Source organism: Chlamydotis macqueenii, chromosome W (assembly GCF_036417535.1).
Source record: "Chlamydotis macqueenii isolate bChlMac1 chromosome W, bChlMac1.mat, whole genome shotgun sequence".
NCBI classification, from domain to species: Eukaryota; Metazoa; Chordata; class Aves; order Otidiformes; family Otididae; genus Chlamydotis; species Chlamydotis macqueenii.
Window position 1 is genome coordinate 45,636,266 of NC_141592.1, and position 16,875 is coordinate 45,653,140.

The 16,875-nt window shown below is 44.6% G+C and overlaps 2 pseudogenes; one reads left to right on the forward strand and one right to left on the reverse strand.

The window, feature by feature from the left end:
• The first annotated feature begins 223 nt into the window (after positions 1-223).
• LOC147596746 (C-C motif chemokine 28-like) lies at positions 224-16,187 on the forward strand (annotated as a pseudogene).
• On the reverse strand, positions 4,107-4,542 carry LOC147596747 (small ribosomal subunit protein eS27-like pseudogene; annotated as a pseudogene).
• Positions 16,188-16,875: the final 688 nt, after the last annotated feature.

The following is a 16,875-nucleotide window of genomic DNA, read 5'->3' on the forward strand; positions in this document are numbered from 1 at the left end:
CCCTGTTGGGTACAGCTGAGCGGATAGGATTATCTTTATTTGTTCCTTGGGCAGCAACTGCAAAAACTTTAGCTAACTTAAATAAATTAGCTTGTTGGGCACAAAAGCAAATGAATTTAACTTCTAGCATGTTATCAGGATTATTAGAAGACATGGATAGCATGCGTCATGATATTTTTGCAGAATCTAGCAGCCATTGATTTTTTGTTCTTAGCGCATGGACATGGATGTGAAGATTTTGAAGGTATGTGTTGCATGAATGTTTCTGATCACTCTAAGTCGATACGCTATCAGTTGGCAGAGTTACGACGCAACATGCATGCAATACAAGTGGAAAGCAGGTTAACAGACTGGTTGAAATCCTTGGGGGTCACAGGCTGGCTAAAAGATTTGATAGTTTATGGGTTGGTATTATTGACGGGTTTGCTGTTGACACTGATGATTTTGGGGTATATTTTAAAATGCTTTGTGAAAGCTATGGAACGTATGATGAAAGTGGGTCTGGATTGTTCAAAACAAAAAGGGGGATTTGTTGGATACCTGGAGTACCAGGGGCACTTAGTGAACAATCCAGACCGAATGGAATTGTTATGTTTGTGAGCAGCAGGCCTCAAGGACATCACTGAAGCCGCTTGTGAGAAAGTACTGAAGCTGCCTGTAAGAAAGTACTGAAGCCACCTGTGAGAAAATAATGAGGCCGCCTGTGAGAAAGTAATGAAGCTTCCTGTGAGAAAGTAAACGAAGCAACCTTGAGAAGAAGGAAAACAGCTGGCATACGTGACTGGGGGCTGAACGTGAAGCAAGGTGCAGGTGGAGAGAGCCGTGCGCGTGAACATAGAGACTTAACGAATCATACTTTAGCTAGGAGCGCGTGCATGATATAGTTAACCAATTAGTAGAGAGCTTGCGCATGATACGGAATTAGAAGGGCTATATTAACCGGGATGTATCAACAATAAATTGGCATTTGCTTGATCATATTGGTCGTCAGCAGTGTCCGTTACTTCCGCGTCAACAGTAACCCAAATCAGTTTCTTATTGGCAACTATCCCATTGTTATCAGCAACATCCATCCAGAGAGCTGACATTTGGGCTCCAGTGTCTACTAGGAAAGTAACTGCAGTCTTAAAGGACCCTAGAGGAAAAGTTATCAACAAGTCTCCTTTGCTGTTTTCTGTGAGCCTTCTTAAGTGGACCCACTGGCTGTCCCCTGGCTCACCTAAAAGGGACGGCACAGGGGGGTTCCTGATTGGGGTTTTAAAATCAATCGAATCAGTCTCATGGGGTGCAGACAGGGTTACTGTTCCAGGTTCTTGGGATGAGGGAAGAGGATTTTGGGGGTTTGAGAGAGATGAGATTCCCTTTATTTTGTTCCAGCTTCTCACCAAAATTTCCAGGTTGGGAGTGAGTAACTTGTCCATACCTGATGGCTCTTCTCAATAGTGCCCACTGACAGGAAAAAAGGCAATGGGTACAAATTAAAACATGTGAAATTCAATCTGAACACAAGAAAACACTTTTTTTTTTTTTTCTGTGAGGGTGATCAAACACTGGAACAGGTTGCCCAGAGAGGTTATGGAGTCCCCATCCTTGGAGATATTCAAAGGGTGTCTGGACATGGTCATAGGCTGAGGGATGTTGGACCAGATAACCTCCAGAAGTCCCTTCCAACCTCAACCATTCTGTGGTTCTCTGAAGTCAAGCTATGACTTGTCCCCTTCATGTCTATGTTGTTTATAACATTGTTATTACTCTTTCTAGCTTTGTTTCCTGGGGCCTTTAACTATTGCATGAAAATTTCAGATAAAATTCCCAAAGGAATTCTTGGAAGAGTGGAGAGGTTTGAAATCCAGAAAGCTGATGGCTTGTGTCACCTAGAAGCTACTATGCAAGAGATGTTTTGGGTGCTTCACTGTGAAAGGGGCACTATCAAGTTAAAACCTATTAGGCACCATTTAAACAAGTAGAATCTTAGAATACTAACACCAATTCAATTAAAAACAAGACTGAGTGTGATTTAAGAACTGTCTTTCCTTGTGCTATTTAAACTTCTGACTGATAAAACTGAATTTCCTTTTTGGTAATAATATTGATCATTATTTAGCCTGCACTAACTTTGACACTTGCTTTATTTTCAGAACTGAAGAAGGACTTAAACATCTCAAGGCTTCTCTGTTTTTTTTCCAGTTATTGATCCTCTACAAATCTTGCCTAAACTCATTATATCAGCTTTACTTTTGTACATAAGCTATTTCTAATTAAGTTTTTTTTTGGCTGATACAATATCATCCTGTTTGGGTTAAATTTATAAATTTCAAACAAATCATGCACATTTTTTATTTCTAGACATTTGCATTATGATCAGGACAATAATAATAATAAAGTGGTGTCCTGGTTTCGGCAGGGATGGAGTTAATTTTCCTCTCAGTAGCTGGTGTGTTTTGGATTTCATGTGTGAAGAATATTGATAAAACACTCTGATGATATGAGTTGTTGTTAATGAGATCAAGGACACTGTCCGGTTTTACAGGTCTCGCTAATGTGCAGATGCAGGAAGCTGGGAGGGATACAGACAGAATAATTGACCCAAACTGGCCAAAGAGAGTATTCCATGCCATAAATGTCATGCTCAGTATATAAGTGGGGGTTGCCCGGGGAGGGAGCATCTCTGGCATCCCTTGCTGGCTCCCTCTCACTCCTTTGCTTGCTGCTCGGTTTTCGCTTCTGTGATCGCTGCTCAGGACAGGCTGTATTGGTCATTGGGACATCGGGTGGTGAGAAAACATATATTGTTCATTGTGCATATTTTAGTATCCTTATATTCTGTTATTATTTTAGTTTTCCTTTGCTATTCTCATAAACTGTCTTCATCTCAACCCACAAGTTTTCCTTTCTTCCCAATTTTTTCCCTCATCCCACTGAGGAGGGTGAGTGAGAAACTGTGTGGTGACTAGGGCTAAACCATCACTGTCTTTTTGGCACTCAACATGGGGCACAAAGGGGCCTGGCTAGATCAGTCGGGAGATCATCAGTTAAATTCTGAGAGAATGGTAGGATTTGGAGAGGACAAGCTCTTGCACCAGTATGATCTCCTCACTCTGTAGGCTTGTTGCTAATAGCATTTAAGGTGTTTGGTTTGATCATGTTGAATTTTGTAACTGTTGTGAATAATCCTACCCCCAACTAATAATGTTAGAGCTGCAGGTGTCATAGTTTAGCCCTGCTCAGGACCAAGCTATGCAGTCTCTCACTCCCCCCACCCTCCAAGGGAATAGGGGGAGATGATATAAGAAAAAAGGCTCGAGGTTTGAGATAAGGACAGGGAGAGATTCTTAAAGTTACCATTACAGGCAAAACAGACTCGACTTGGGGAAAAGTATTCGTTTATTATTAAAAACAAAGCAGGATAATGAGAAAAAGAACAAGGTAACTTCCCCCCACCCCTCCCTCTTCCCGAGGTTAACTTAATTTAAATTATCTCTACCTCCTTCCCCCTACCCTGAGAGGCACAAGGGGGAAGAGGGAATGGGGGTTATGGTCAGTTCATCATATGTAACTTTCTGCCACTCCTTCCTCCTCGGGGGAAGAACTCATAGAATCATAGAATCATAGAATGGTTAGGGTTGGAAGGGACCTTCAAAGGTCATCTAGTCCAACCCCCCTGCAAGGAGCAGGGACATCTCCAACTAGATCAGGTTTCTCAGAGCCTCATCCAGCCTGGCCTTGAATGTTTCCAGGGATGGGGCTTCCACCACCTCTCTGGGCAACCTGTGCCAGTGTTCTACAACTCGCATTGTAAAAATTTTTTTCTTAATATCCAATCTAAATCTACCCCCCTCTATTTTAAAACCATTACTCCTTGTCCTATCGCAACAGGCCCTACTGAACAGCATCTCCCCATCTTTCTTGTAGGCCCCCTTGAGGTACTGGAAGACTGCTGTAAGGTCTCCCCGGCGCCTCCTCTTCTCCAGGCTGAACAGCCCCAACTCTCTCAGCCTGTCCTCATAAGAGAGGTGCTCCAGCCCTTTTATCATCTTCGTGGCCTTCTCCAACTGGTCCATGTCCTTCTTGTGTTGGGGGAAAAATTTTTTTTTTGTTAAAAAAAAATTTTATCCAAAATTTATTGACTGCAAGACGGCTGGGGCTACAGGGACAGCATGAGTCGCGGCCGCGGCCGGCCGTTTCGTGGACGCGCAGCTCCGCGGTGGCAGCCCCTGCTCCCGGCCCTCTGCATGCGTAGTCCTGTCCATCCCCGCTCCCGTGGCTTAATGCTGCTTTCGTCTGAAGGAGCAGCCTTCTGTCAGCCTGGCCTTGCCCTCCGTGGGCTGGCACAGCACGGTCGAGCAACCCACGCACAAAACCACGATCTGAGTGTGGCTGAACACCGTCATGATCTTGTAGCAACCCGGACACTTGACGTCCATGAAGTAGGAGATGGGGCTCTGCACCAGCCGCTTCTTCTTGTGCTTCCTCTTCTCCTCCTCGAGGGAAGGGTGCAGCAGGTCCTTGGCCAGGGGCATCTCGGCGTGGAGGCAGCCACGACCGAAACTCCTCACATTCCTCCCCTGCTCCATCATAGGGTCCCTCCCACAGGCTACAGTCCTTCATAAACTGCTCCGGCATGGGTCGTTTTTCCATGGGGTGCAGTCACTCCAGAACGGCTGCCCCAGCGTGGGCCCTCCATGGGCCAGTCTCCTTTAGGCATCTGCCTGCCCCGGCGTGGGGTCCCTCCACGGTCTGCAGGTGAACATCTTCTCCTCCATGGGCCTCCATGGACTGCAGGGGGACAGCCTGCTTCACCATGGTCTTCACCACAGGCTGCAGGGGAATCTCTGCTGGGAGTAAGATTACTCCTCCCCCTCCTTCTTTACTGACCTTGGCATCTGCAGCCATTCCTCTCACAAGAAATTCTTCTTCACAATCAGGCTCAGGCAGACGCCTCTCAGGTTCTCTTCACATCTCCTCTCTCCACTTCTTGCAGCCAGGCTGAGCCCAGACGACTCCTCGGTGGGAGGCCAGAGGTTAAGGGCCACAAGTCCCACAAGGCTCACACTTCGGCTTCTTCACATCTTCTTTCCTTTTTTATTTTTTTTTTATTTTTCCCCTTCTTAAATACGTTATCGCAGAGGCATTATCAGGGATCATTCCGCCACCAATTGGCTTGGCCCTGGCCAGTGGTGGGTCTGCCCTAGACCTGGCCGAATCCACTGGACAAAGGGGAAATTTCTAGCAGCTTCTTGCAAAAGCTGCCACCGTAGCCCCCCCTGCACTAAACAAAACCAACACAACAGGTTACAGTTTTAGCTGGAGTTAAAAACAGAAAGAAATTAAACAGTTTGGATATGTATTTCCGGAAGTATGTATTGGAAGAGATGCTGCTTCTTCAGAGATTGAACTAATCCTTAATATTTTACTTGATTTTATTTTAATTTTTTTTTTCCCCAGGGTGTTACACACATTGGCTACACAGATCTGCCTAGCAGAATGGCTACTCAGGCTAGTACTCTGTATTCCAATAATATTGTCAAACTCCTAAAGGCTATTAGTCCTGACAAAGAGAACTTCTACTTTGATGCAAAAGATGAATTTTATTATGGGACTCAGGATCATGTTATTAGAGGAACTGTAGTAATGAAGGTTAGTCAGTAAATATTATCTTCTTAATTTGTGAGTACATCCTTTTACATTTATCAGTGCTATCTCTTTAAAATGCATTCAAAGATACAGCACGCCAACTGACTTCAGAGGTGGCTTGATGGAGAATGTGTGTGTTCGGATTCAGCTGACTGTTCCTCTGTCCCTTTTTGTGAAGGGAAACCTCTTTGCTTTTGTCTTCTTGTCAAGGTTAAACAAATACCTAATGTGTCTACTATTGAAAAATAGGGAAAAGGTTACATTTGCATGTTGTATTCATGTGATAAAAGCACAGATATTTAAAACATTTTTGAAACATTACTACAGGACCAGAAAAACATTTTAAAAAAAGTTTCTGTTCTTAGAAGAGTAACTTCAGAAAAAAAAACCTGGTGGAACTAGAATATGCAGGATAATTTCATAGAATCATTAAGGTTGGAAAAGACCTCCAAGATCATCAAGTCCAACCGCCAACCCAACACCACCATGCCTACTAAACCATGTCCTGAAGTGTCATGTCTACATGTTTTTTTTAATACTTCCAGGGATGGTGACTCCACCACTGCCTTGGGCAGCCTGTTCCAGTGCCCAACCACTCTTTCAGTAAAGAAGTGTTTCCTAATATCCAATCTAAACCTCCCCTGCCACAACTTGAGGCCATTTCCTCTTGTCCTATCACTTGTTACTTGGGAGAAGAGACTAACACCCGCCTCCCTGCAACCTCCTTTCAGGTAGTTGTGGAGAGCAATGAGGTCTCCCCTCAGCCTGCTCTTCTCTGGACTAAACAATCCCAGTTCCCTCAGTCACTCCTCATAAGACTTGTTCTTCAGACCCCTCACCAGCTTCATTGCCCTTCCCTGGACACTCTCCAGCAACCTCTATTAGGAAATAGTAAAATACAAACTTGGGATATGGGGCAGTATGGGCTCTCCTTGTGCAACTATTAGGAAATAATAATCTGCAGTTTAGGTAAGACGTATTCACTTCTCCATCCCTGGAGACTGAATATTCAAAACCCAACTGGACAAGATCTGAAGCAACCTGCTTTAGTTGATTCTCCTTTGAGCAAGGGCGCTGGCTGAACTAGACAATCTCCAGAGATCTCTAACTTCAATCATTCTGTGATTCTGTGAAGATTCAGGTTACATTAAAATATAGTGACAAAAGTTTACATTTTCAGGCCTTCCGGTGTTCACTGTCTGCTTTCTAAACAAATCAGACTTTAGAAACCTTAAAAGCACGGTGTGAGAGAAGATACCACAGCCCTAATGCTTGGAAGAGGCAAAGGCAGTATATCCTGTGGAAGCTAAAATCCTGCTGCTAACATAAGATCACATGGATTGACTTATGAGGATTTCAAGGAATGTAACAGGCGATCTGCTTTTAACAGAGACACTGTGTGCAGCACATCAGTCCAAACATAGGAGCTCTTGAGCATCTGCAAGATACCTCTCATCAATACACACTGAATGTCTTTAGCTATCCCAGAGTGCAGAAGGGCTTAGTGGAAAAGTAAAAAGGTAATGTAGACTGTGAATTTTTAACCAAAGAAGGAAGGCATCTAACATTACAGTGTGGTTAAATTTTTTTCCAGCATTGTTTCAAACATGCCAGTCAGAGTTGGATGTTACTGTCCATTTTTGGTGGGGTGGTGGGTTTTTGTTTAGTTGGGTTTTCGGGTTGTTTTTTTTTGTTTGTTTCGATGTTTTGGGGGGTGGGGGTGTTTTTGTTGTTGCTATTAATGCAAGTCAGTTATTCCAGGAAAGAAATACTGTCACTGCATGTCCTGGTTTCAGAAGGGATGGAGTTAATTTTCTTCTCAGTAGCTGGTGTGTTTTGCATTTCGTGTGTGAAGAATGTTGATAAAAACATTCTGATGATACGAGTTGTTGTTAATGAGACCAAGGACACTGTCTGGCTTTCCAAGTCTCGTTAACGTGCAGATGCGGGAAGCTGGGTGAAAGACAGACAGAATAATTGATCCAAACTGGCCAAAGAGAGTATTCCATGCCATAAACGTCATGCTCAGTATATAAGTGGGGGTTGCCCATGGGAGGGGGTATTCCTTTTCTGTTCGGACATTCCTTTCCTTTTCTGGCATTCTTGTCGGGTATCCGTTTTGGGCACCCTTGGCGTCCTTTTCTTCTCTCTTGCTTGCTGGCATCGTTCCCTCTACCTTGCTAGCTTGCTCTCCCCTCTTTGCTTGCTGCTCGGTGTTGTTCCTGTGATCGCTGCTCAGGACGGGCTGCGTCGGTCATTCGGACATCGGGTGGTGAGAAATTGTACATTGTTCATTTTGTATATTTTGTATATATTAATATCCTTATATCCTGTTAGCTTTGTAGTTTTTAGTATTTTTAATAAACTGTTTTTATCTCAACCCACGAGTTTTCCTTTCTTCCCAATTTCTCTCCCCCGTCCCACTGGGTAGGGGGAGGGTGAGTGAGAAACTGTGTGGTGATCCAGGCTAAACCACCACAGTCTTTTTGGCGCCCAACGTGGGGCACAAAGTGGCCTCACTAGATCAGTCGTGAGATCATCAGACCTTAGTCTGAGGATCCAAGGTTCAAGCCCCGGTCAGTCCCGAAGGGTTGAGATAATGACAGGTTTGAACACAGTGTGTTGAAAACAGATTTGTTACAAGTGTTCATTAAGCCGGTTTGGTCATCGCTGGGCACAATGTTGTTTTATTTGTTCTCGCAGTTGTTTTTAGAGCTGTATTGGATAGCACCCTACTTGCCGTATTTTCTGTTTGTCGGTGTTTGTGCACGCTTTATCAATGATGTGTGTTGGATCAAAGGTATCGTTCTGCTGTGCTATGCGGCACTGATTTGTTTAGTGAGATTGCTGGTAATGGGACCATTTTCATATCTGTACTCAATGGCGGCAGGCAGTGTGCAGAGCGAGGAGGCAGAGGCAGCTCCACCCGGGTATTTCGGGAGCCATCTTGTGGGTGTTGTTTGGAACTATACCTGTTGTTTTGTTCCGGGAAGCCAGGCCGCAGGGGGAACATCTGTTTACAGCTTTCCCCACCTCACCAAGCTAATTTCAACAGCTTTTGAGAATTTTGAATACCCTTTGGATACCCCTACCACCGTGTTCATGGTGACAAGTCTCTTGCAGCTATCTCAGATCTTGATATTGATGAAGTTTAAACAGTTTTTTAAAAGTATTATGGCTCCTCCAACCCCCGCAACAGACACTGTGGCTACTCAAACTGCTGCTACAAATACTGCAGCTACTTCAGCCGCTACGGCAGGCGCTGCAGCTACCCCAGCCCCTGCTACGGGCACTGCGATTGCTTCGGCCCCCATGCCAGGCACTGTGGCTACTCAAACCTCGGCAAGCAGTACCAAAGAGAAACCGAAAAACCAATCTACACCAGTATCAGTTGCCCCTGTACAGAAGAAATACACCAAAAAATCAGTTCGCAGAGTGAAAGATGATGATGAACCAGGCCCATCACATGATCAGGGAGAGGCAGAAGGAGAGGTAGTCACCCGATCCCTATCCCTGAGTGAGCTGCGAGATATGCGAAAAGATTTCAGCCGTAATCAAGGTGAGCAACTTGTCACCTGGTTGCTCCGATGCTGGGACAGTGGGGCCAGTAGCCTGGAATTAGAAGGCAGGGAAGCCAGGCAGCTGGGATCTCTGTCTAGGGAAGCAGCCATTGACAGGGCGATTGGAAGAGAGTCAGCAGCCTGCAGCCTCTGGAGGTGACTCCTGTCAGGTGTGAGGGACAGGTATTTCTTTAAGGAAGATAGTGTATGCCACCCAAGCAAGTGGACCACCATGGAGAGAGGTATCCAGTTTCTGAGGGAATTAGCTGTTCGGGAGCTGATTTATCATAACCTGGATGACCCACGGACATCCGTAGATCCAGATGAAATTGAATGCACCCGACCCATGTGGCGGAAATTTGTACAGAGTGCACCATCATCGTATGCCAACTCATTGGCAGCAATGAGTTGGAAAGATGATGAGATGCCACCAGTACGTGCAGTGGGTAACCAGCTCCGACAATATGAAGACAATCTCTCTTCCCCGATGCGGGCCTGTGTCTCAGCTATAGAAAGACTGACTGAGAAATCTGAAAGCCAGTTTGAAAAACTGTTAGAAAAACTATCTGAGGTGTGTCAGAAACTCGAAGATTCTTGCTCCCCACCTGCACGGACCAATATCTCAGCTATTAGAAGAAGACCTCATCATCCTCCTGCTCAAGGGAGACGGTACACGTGACGAGATGACCTATGGTTTACCTTGCGTGACCAAGGAGAGGATATGAGGAAGTGGGATGGAAAGCCTACCTCAGCCCTGGAGGCACGTGTACGTGAGTTGCGAGGTAAGACAATCACAAAGGGAGGTTCTTCCAGGCAATTTGCTGCTCCAGTCTCCAGTGGGCAGTTCCCCAGACAGCGTAGAAGGGCTGATCTCACCTCTGATCCTATGGAAGGAACTTCTGATTCATACTCACAGAAAGTGAATAGAAAATATTATAAACAGGACTAGAGGGGCCCTGCCTCCAGCCAGGCGGAGGAGAGGGACAACAGAGTTTATTGGACTGTGTGGATTAAATGGCCTGGCACATCAGACCCACAAGAGTATAAAGCTCTAGTAGACACTGGTGCACAGTGTACCCTAATACCATCAAGCTATAAAGGGGCACAACCCATTTGTATTTCTGGAGTGACAGGAGGATCCCAAGAGCTGACTGTATTGGAGGCTGAAGTAAGTTTGACTGGGAATGAGTGGCAAAAGCACCCCATAGTGACTGGCCCAGATGCTCCATGCATTCTTGGCATAGATTACCTCAGGAGTGGGTATTTCAAAGACCCAAGAGGGTACCGGTGGGCTTTTGGTATAGCCACTCTGGAGACAGAGAAAAATAAACAGCTGTCCATCTTGCCCAGACTTTCAAAGGACCCTTCTGTTGTGGGAAAGCTGAAGGTTGAAAAACAAAAGGTACCAATTGCTACTACCACGGTGCACCGGCGGCAATATCGCACCAACCGAGACTCCATAATACCCATCCTCAAGCTGATTCGTCGACTGGAGAGCCAGGGAGTGATCAGCAAGTCCCGCTCACCCTTTAACAGTCCCATATGGCCAGTGAGAAAATCTAATGGAGAATGGAGACTAACAGTGGACTATCGTGGCCTAAATGAGGTTACACCACCAATGAGTGCTGCCGTGCCAGACATGCTAGAACTTCAATATGAACTGGAGTCAAAAGCAGCCAAGTGGTATGCCACCATCGATATTGCCAATGCGTTCTTCTCCATCCCTTTGGCACCAGAATGCAGGCCACAGTTTGCTTTCACTTGGAGGGGTGTCCAGTATACCTGGAATCGACTGCCCCAGGGGTGGAAACACAGCCCCACCATTTGCCATGGACTGATCCAGACTGTACTAGAAAAGGGTGGGGCTCCAGAACATCTGCAATACATTGATGACATCATCGTATGGGGCAACACAGCAGCAGAAGTTTTTGAGAAAGGGGAGAAAATAATCCAAATCCTTCTGAAAGCCGGTTTTGCAATAAAAAAAAGCAATGTCAAAGGGCCTGCACAAGAGATCCAGTTTTTAGGAGTAAAATGGCAAGACGGACGTCGTCACATTCCAATGGATGTGGTCAACAAAATAACAGCTATGGCTCCACCGACTAACAAAAAGGAAACACAAGCCTTCTTAGGCATTGTGGGTTTCTGGAGAAGGCATATTCCAAATTACAGTATGATTGTAAGCCTTCTCTATGAAGTGACTTGAAAGAGGAATGATTTTAAATGGGGCCCTGAACAACGACAAGCCTTTGAACAAATTAAACAGGAGATTGTTCATGCAGTAGCCCTTGGGCCAGTCCGGACAGGACAAGATGTGAAAAACATCCTCTATACCGCAGCCGGGGAGAATGGCCCTACCTGGAATCTTTGGCAGAGAACATCAGGAGAGACTCGAGGTCGACCCCTAGGCTTTTGGAGCCGGGGATATAGAGGATCTGAGGCCCATTATACTCCAACTGAAAAAGAGATACTGGCAGCATACGAAGGAGTTCGAGCTGCTTCAGAAGTGATTGGTACTGAAGCACAGCTCCTCCTGGCACCCCGACTGCCAGTGCTGGGCTGGATGTTCAAAGGGAAGGTCCCCTCTACACATCATGCAACTGATGCCATGTGGAGTAAATGGGTTGCACTGAGCACACAGCGAGCCCGAATAGGAAACCCCAATCGCCCAGGAATCTTAGAAGTAATCACAGATTGGCCAGAAGGCAAAGATTTTGGAATGCCGCCAGAGGAAGAGGTGACACGTGCTGAAGAAGCCCCACCATACAACAACCTCCCAGAAAATGAGAGGCGATATGCCCTGTTCACTGATGGATCCTGTCGTATTGTAGGAAAACATCGGAAGTGGAAAGCTGCTGTGTGGAGTCCTACACTACGAGTGGCAGAAGCCACTGAAGGCCAAGGTGAATTGAGTCAGTTTGCAGAGGTGAAAGCCATCCAGCTGGCTTTAGACATCGCTGAACGGGAAAAATGGCCAAAGCTCTATCTCTACACCGACTCATGGATGGTGGCAAATGCTTTGTGGGGGTGATTAAAGCAATGGAAGCAGAGCAACTGGCAGCGCAGAGGCAAACCCATCTGGGCTGCCGCACTGTGGCAAGATATTGCTGCCCGGTTAGAGAAGCTTGTTGTAAAAGTACGTCACGTAGATGCCCATGTACCCAAGAGTCGAGCCACTGAAGAACATCAAAACAACCAGCAAGTGGATCAGGCTGCTAAGATTAAAGTTTCCCAAGTGGACTTAGACTGGCAACACAGAGGTGAACTATTTTTAGCTCAGTGGGCCCAAGACACCTCAGGCCATCAGGGAAGAGACGCAACATACAAATGGGCTCGTGATCGAGGGGTGGATTTAACCATGGACACTATTGCACAGGTTATCCACGACTGTGAGACATGCGCTGCAATTAAGCAAGCCAAGCGGTTAAAGCCTCTTTGGTATGGAGGACGATGGCTGAAGTATAAATATGGAGAGGCCTGGCAGATTGATTACATCACACTCCCACAAACCCATCAAGGCAAGCGCTATGTGCTTACAATGGTGGAAGCAACCACTGGGTGGCTAGAGACATATTCTGTACCCCATACCACCGCCCGAAACACCATGTTGGGCCTTGAGAAGCAAGTTCTCTGGCGACATGGCACTCCAGAAAGAATTGAGTCAGACAATGGGACTCATTTCCGAAACAACCTCATAGACACCTGGGCCAAAGAGCATGGCATTGAGTGGGTATACCACATCCCCTATCATGCACCAGCCTCTGGAAAGATTGAACGGTACAATGGACTGCTGAAAACTACACTGAAAGCAATGGGTGGTGGAACCTTCAAAAACTGGGACAAACATTTAGCAAAAGCCACTTGGTTAGTCAACACTCGGGGATCCATCAATCGAGCTGGCCCTGCCCAATCTGAACTACGACAATACTGTAGATGGTGATAAAGTTCCTGTGGTGCATGTAAGGAATATGTTGGGGAAAACAGTCTGGGTTATTCCTCCTCTGGGCAAAGGCAAACCCACCCGTGGGATTGCTTTTGCTCAAGGACCTGGATGTACTTGGTGGGTGATGTGGGAGGATGGGGAAGTCCGATGTGTACCTCAAGGAGATTTGATTCTAGGTGAAAGTAGCCAATATCTGTGTGTATATCTATAAGCATGACGTAAATGGTATGGAATAAGGGGTGGATACTGTCCTGGTTTCAGCAGGGATGGAGTTAATTTTCTTCTTAGTAGCCGGTGTGTTTTGGATTTTGTGTGTGAAGAATGTTGATAAAAACATTCTGATGATACGAGTTGTTGTTAATGAGACCAAGGACACTGTCTGGCTTTCCAAGTCTCGTTAACGTGCAGATGTGGGAAGCTGGGTGAAAGACAGACAGAATAATTGATCCAAACTGGCCAAAGAGAGTATTCCATGCCATAAACGTCATGCTCAGTATATAAGTGGGGGTTGCCCATGGGAGGGGGTATTCCTTTTCTGTTCGGACATTCCTTTCCTTTTCTGGCATTCTTGTCGGGTATCCGTTTTGGGCACCCTTGGCATCCTTTTCTTCTCTCCTGCTTGCTGGCATCGTTCCCTCTACCTTGCTAGCTTGCTCTCCCCTCTTTGCTTGCTGCTCGGTGTTGTTCCTGTGATCGCTGCTCAGGACGGGCTGCGTCGGTCATTCGGACATCGGGTGGTGAGAAATTGTACATTGTTCATTTTGTATATTTTGTATATATTAATATCCTTATATCCTGTTAGCTTTGTAGTTTTTAGTATTTTTAGTAAACTGTTTTTATCTCAACCCACGAGTTTTCCTTTCTTCCCAATTTCTCTCCCCCGTCCCACTGGGTAGGGGGAGGGTGAGTGAGAAACTGTGTGGTGATCCGGGCTAAACCACCACACTGCATAACTATTTTGCTAATTATTTCCCCAGGCTTCCTATTTACCTAGATCCTGCCAAACTGCAGATGCAAGTATCTCAAAATTCTGTGAGTTCTGAGAGGAGCTAGCAATAAAAAGGGGAGAGCAAAAGAAAAATTAAGCTATAGAGTGACTATGCCTACTGGTAAATATGTATCCAACAGATCATATTTTCACCAAGACTTACAATAATTTGATCTTTAAAGAACATACTCTTCATACCTGTGTTACCCCATAACATAATCTTTCTACTGATATTGACTAAATTGCTGACTTCCCTGATAAATGCCTGTTTTCAAAGTGTGTGTCTTTTTTTACAACTCTTGTTTTCATGAATTAGCAGTCTTTGACTCAATATCATAATGTTTTCTTATTAAACAAGGAGTAGATAGCAATAAAGTAAGAATATATAATTCTGTTGCATATTTATTGCATCACTGCTACTTCTGCTATGCAGCTTGTGCACTGAAACAAGTCAAATTGAAACAGTACTGTCTTTTGTAATTGAAACATAGTAAGGTAGAACTTAGATTTTAGTACTTTGTATTGCACAACATCTGTCTTTTAATAAGCTATGATGTGGCATTTCTTTTTTTTTGTTATGACTTGAATTGTAAGATTGGATATTGTCTCTTTACTGAGGACAAAATTGGACTTGCCAGCATCTTTGGTAGACTGCCCATGGTTCTTTTTGGTGGTGTTTTGGGGTTTTTTTTTTGTTTTTAATATGCTTGGGCACAAGATATTTTAGCATCTCTTCTTTCTTCCTATATAATCAAACCCTCTGTGACAGGCTGACAGGTTTGTGTTTTCATTTTTAATATGAGGATCCAAGTTTCGAGACCCTGGTCAGTCCCGAAAGGTTGAGATAAGGACAGGTTTGAACACAGTGTGTGGAAAACAGATTTGTTACAAGTATTCATTATGCCAGTTTAGCCATCGCTGGTCACAATGTTGTTTTACTTACTCTCGGAGCTGGTTTTAGAGCTGTACTGGGTAGCACCCTACTTGCCGTATATGCTGGTTGTCAGTGTTTATGCACGGTTTATCAATTCTGTATGTTGGATTAAAGGTATCGCTCTGCTGTGCTATGTGGCACTGATTTGTTTGATGAGATCACTGGTAATGGGACCAGTTTCATACTTGTATTCAATGGCAGTGGGCAGTGTGCAGAGCAAAGCGGCAGCGGTGGCTCCACTCGGGTATTTTGGGAGCCATGTCGTGGTCGCTGTTTGGAACTATACCTGTTGTTTTGGTCCGGGAAGCCAGGCCTCGTGGGCAACATCTGTTTATAGCTTCCCCCACTTGGCCAAGCTAATTTCAACAGCTTTTGAGAATTTTGAATACCCTTGAGATACTGCAACCACCGTGTTCACGTTGGCAGGTCTCTTGCAGCTACCTCAGATCTTGATCTTGATTAGGTTTAAACAGCTACTTAAGAATATTGTGGCTGCCACAACCCTGGTAGAAGGCACTGTGGATACTCCAACTCCGGTGACAGACACTGCAGATACTCCAGTCCCCACTACAGACACTGCGGCTACTCCAATCCCCGCTACAGATGCTGTGGTCACTTCAGCCCCCATGACAGGCACCACAGCTACCCCAATTCCTTCTAAACCACAACAAGTGGTCTACTTATTTATTGGCCATAGAAATGTACTGTTTTGCACTGTGGTTCTCTTCAGACTCACTGAAGTAGTAAAGGTTTTTTTCAGATTTCGGAATACAAGTGTAATAATGTAAAACTTAGATCCTAACTTTTACCATATCTGAAACCAAACATAAGGGGATAGACATAGTATAAAATATAATTTAAGATTAATCACTTCTAACTTCATGGTCTTCATATGTGTGTGATAAGTATGAAGTTGGGTTTTTTTACATTTTTTCTTTGAAATTGACAACTAATTTTTGCTCTGGCAGTCTCTATATAGAAGGCAGAAAGTTCTCTGTGAGCCCACGGATTAGAAAAGTTAAAAAATGGATGAAGAAGAATAAGCACAAGATTCACAGAAAAAAAAAAGCTCATGGTAGAAAACAGAGAGGAATCAAAATTATTTTTAAAAAAGAAAAGAAACAATAACATGATGAAGCAAGCTCCATGATGAATATACCCGTGGCATATGGCATAGCAAACAAAGATACCAGACTTCATCAATGATGGATGATTGTAGCATTAAAATGACCTTTCAATTATCTATGTGTTAGAGAAAGCAGTGGCAGAAAACATCACATGCACGCAAGAATGATGCTGGTCAGATTACCAGCCAAATGACAAGGTGTTCCTGACAATGTCTTGTAGCAAGTGCTCTGCTGTATCTCCTAGTTCTATTGGTAGACTTAAATCCTCCTCAATCCCACCTTGCTTTCATGGCTACCTCCCCTGTGATTTCTATTTTAACGTGCCAGTATGCAGTGCCTTCTCATTGCTCCATTTTTCCAGTCCCATTCTTGGTCCCTATTCTTACCTATTTGCAGTCTTCTTTGTGCTGTTACCTATTTAGTTTCTACTCTTCCAGTCATGAATCTGTGGGGTTTTTTCTTATGTTATTTTACAGATACCTTTCCAGATACTAGTTCAGTTTAAGTTGGCCAAAACCACATATCTTTTACCTATTCCAAACAATCTCTGCTCCCAGTTGTTATTATAATGAAATATCATTTCAGTGACAATAACTGAGCCTGTTCATCGGGCTCAAAGTGTGGCAGCCAAAGCTATGCAATAAAAATAATCTCTATTGCTTCTGTTCATTCAATTCCCTATTCAAATT